Raw genomic sequence first — 2,829 nt, 5'->3', positions numbered from 1 at the left:
TGTCAATTTCTCGATTCTCGATTTCTCAATTCACATTTATCCATTTGAAAGATTTAAAGTGTTAAAACATTTTGGTTGAAACCGTAAGCGATTTAAAATGCTAATGTTAACAAACCCTCAGAGCACTCATATCATGAAGAACAAGATCATGTATCCAAGCATTCTGCACAATTTATGTATCACTTGTTTGACTATTGACATTATCAATATAGTAATCAGAAAAAGCTGTCATAGTTTTGACATTTTGAGTACAAATTTTAAAAACTGGTAGATGTCTATGAAAGAAATGTGATGTTAAAGTTTACTGTGTTTTTACTCACTCCAGGATGAGAGGGTACACAGAGAGGCCAGCAGCAGGCTGCTCAGTAGAAGCTTCATCTTGACACTGATTCAACACCGAAAACTGACACACGTCTCGTCACAACCGCACGAAGTCCTTCCCACACACACGTATACACGCACACACACAAAAACATACTGGGCATCATCCCTCTTTGCGTGTTCCTCTGTATTTCCTGTAAAGATGTGTGAAAAACCACAGCTTTTGTTCCTTCCTTCTTCAGATAGACGGCAACTATTATAGACTGAAGTCTTTCCCGTTTCTCTGTTCTCACAATGTAGTTTTGAACATAAAAACTTATTTTACTCTGAAACAGAAATTCTGAATTGGGTCACCAGCAAAATATATGTTGAGTGCTGGCCTTGAAGGGAATCTTGGTGGAAACTGGTACAGTTTACCTGTTTTTAGTTAAACGGAGTGCTGTGTGTATTCATCTTTGACCAGGGGGCTGATCCAGTGGGAGCTGAGAAACTTGTGATAGTGTATATCATAAGTATCACCACTAGAAGCCACTAAAGTCTAAATTCTTTACAAAAGGACTCTAATTCACCTGAACTAGAATCAGAATATGTTTATTGTCTAGCAGGTTTTCACACACAAGGAATTTGCTTCGGTGTTTTGGTACATAGACATAAAACATAAATATAGAATAGAAAAAGCTACAATAGAAATATTGCATATATTTTTTAAAAGATGTTTAACCATTTTATCCATTGCTCTTTGCATCAATTCATAAATTGTCCCAAATTGCTGCAGCTTTGCTTTTACAAAAGCCCCTATTTAAATTAGGAGGAAAATTATGCTGTCCAGTAACAATTTTAACATTGTTTTATCGCCATGAATCAAAGAGGACAGCTGTAATCAAAGGAAATGTAGGCAGCAGACTAGTCTCCTTGACTATGTAAATAAAACATCAAGATACATTTCAGTGCATATTTGCATAATGTTATAGCTGCTTCTTTTATATAAATCATTAGTCATAAAAGCTGACGCCATGACTGGATTATTTACATGGGCCCAAAGTGTCATGGCGCCCCCTAGCTTTCACTCAAATATATTCTTGTACTGACCAGCAAAAGGTTCAAAATGAAAACAAAGAGAAACAAAGGAACTTCAAAGACACACAAAATAACTGCAAAACAGACAAAACAATCACAAAGAGAAACAACACAACTTCAAGGGCATACAAAAAAAAACACAAGGGGACACAAGTTGACAACAAAGAGACACAGTGACTAAAAAAGACAGGATTACCTCAGACTCAAAACAACTTAAAAAGATACAAGACAAACACAGTGAGACACAAAATGACTGCAAAGAGACACAAAATGACCAAAAAAGACCCACAATTACTTCAGTGAGACACCCCCGCCCTTCCCCAACAAAAAAAAACAACAAAAAAACACAGAGACATAAAATGACTAAAATTGCCTCAAAGAGATGCTTCCAGAAAAACTACAAAAAGGCAAAAAACAACCACAAGGAGACACAAATTACTACAAAGCAACAGAGACAGACAAGATGATAAGAGATAAGAGATGGCGGGGCCATTTGCATGTCTGTGCCCTGGGGCCCATTGTCTCATAATCCGTCCATGGCTGACACATGTTGACTTTGTGTCCCAATCAAGACAATTCAGTCATCCTTTTTTATTTTCACTCTGTTTCCATTTCCCTCTCATCTCTCGCCTCTTCTTCTTCGTTGGTTCTTTTGACTGAAGTGAGCTCATTTCCTGGAGCAGCTGAGACATGAACGCACTGATCGGTTAGTTATAATGTACGGTCACATGCTGTGTATGCTGCTAATGCTTGAGATTAACACCAATATCATCATAATTGAATGTAAGGGATATTGTACCTGGTGTGTGTTGCTAAGATTTGCTTGTTAACTTGTTGATGCAGAAGACAGTTATGACGAGGGCAAGAATGCACAGGTACCTCAGGACAGTAATGAACACTTCCTCCACACTTCCACGAGAATCTGAAATTAACCCACAGAGGCAACATGCTTAGACTACATCTACAATATGCTATCCAAATTTTTGGGGGGCAGCTGTCACTTACCTCCTGCTGTGTCATCCTTCGTGTTGCTTCTGTCCGTAACTGTGATGACAGTACCGTTTCCTTCAACCTCGGCAAAAAATGGTATCTCCACAGTCACCTTACAGATGTATCTCCCTGAATCCTCTGTTGTGACATTCATGAAGGTTAAGTATGAGCAGTTAGATGTCTGTATTATCAGAGGTCCTTGAGAGCAGTTTTTGAGGGAGAAATTCCCAGTCTTATTATCTGTTTCATTTTTCAGCCAGGTAACTCTCAGTCTTGTTACTCCTGTCCAGCAGCAGGTTATGTTTACTGTGTCCCCCTCCATGACAGAGACATCAGGACTCTGGGTAACAAGTGTGCCCGTGGATGAAACACCTATGAAGAGACAATGACACATAATTTAGTAGTTCATCACCACATTAATGCATCATTTCAGGCGTTAAA

General features: G+C 38.6%; 1 long non-coding RNA gene across 1 annotated transcript; it reads right to left on the bottom strand.

The window, feature by feature from the left end:
• Positions 1–1,888: 1,888 nt before the first annotated feature.
• LOC121965796 lies at positions 1,889–2,757 on the bottom strand. The gene is made up of 3 exons (XR_006107521.1): positions 2,404–2,757; positions 2,198–2,320; positions 1,889–2,081 (listed from the first exon to the last, which is right to left on the bottom strand). It is a non-coding gene; the product is annotated as an uncharacterized LOC121965796 (long non-coding RNA).
• Between the last annotated feature and the right edge of the window lie 72 nt (positions 2,758–2,829).

The sequence above is a fragment of the Plectropomus leopardus genome, unplaced genomic scaffold (assembly GCF_008729295.1).
Source record: "Plectropomus leopardus isolate mb unplaced genomic scaffold, YSFRI_Pleo_2.0 unplaced_scaffold21648, whole genome shotgun sequence".
NCBI classification, from domain to species: Eukaryota; Metazoa; Chordata; class Actinopteri; order Perciformes; family Serranidae; genus Plectropomus; species Plectropomus leopardus.
This window is presented reverse-complemented; position numbering and strand designations above follow the sequence as displayed.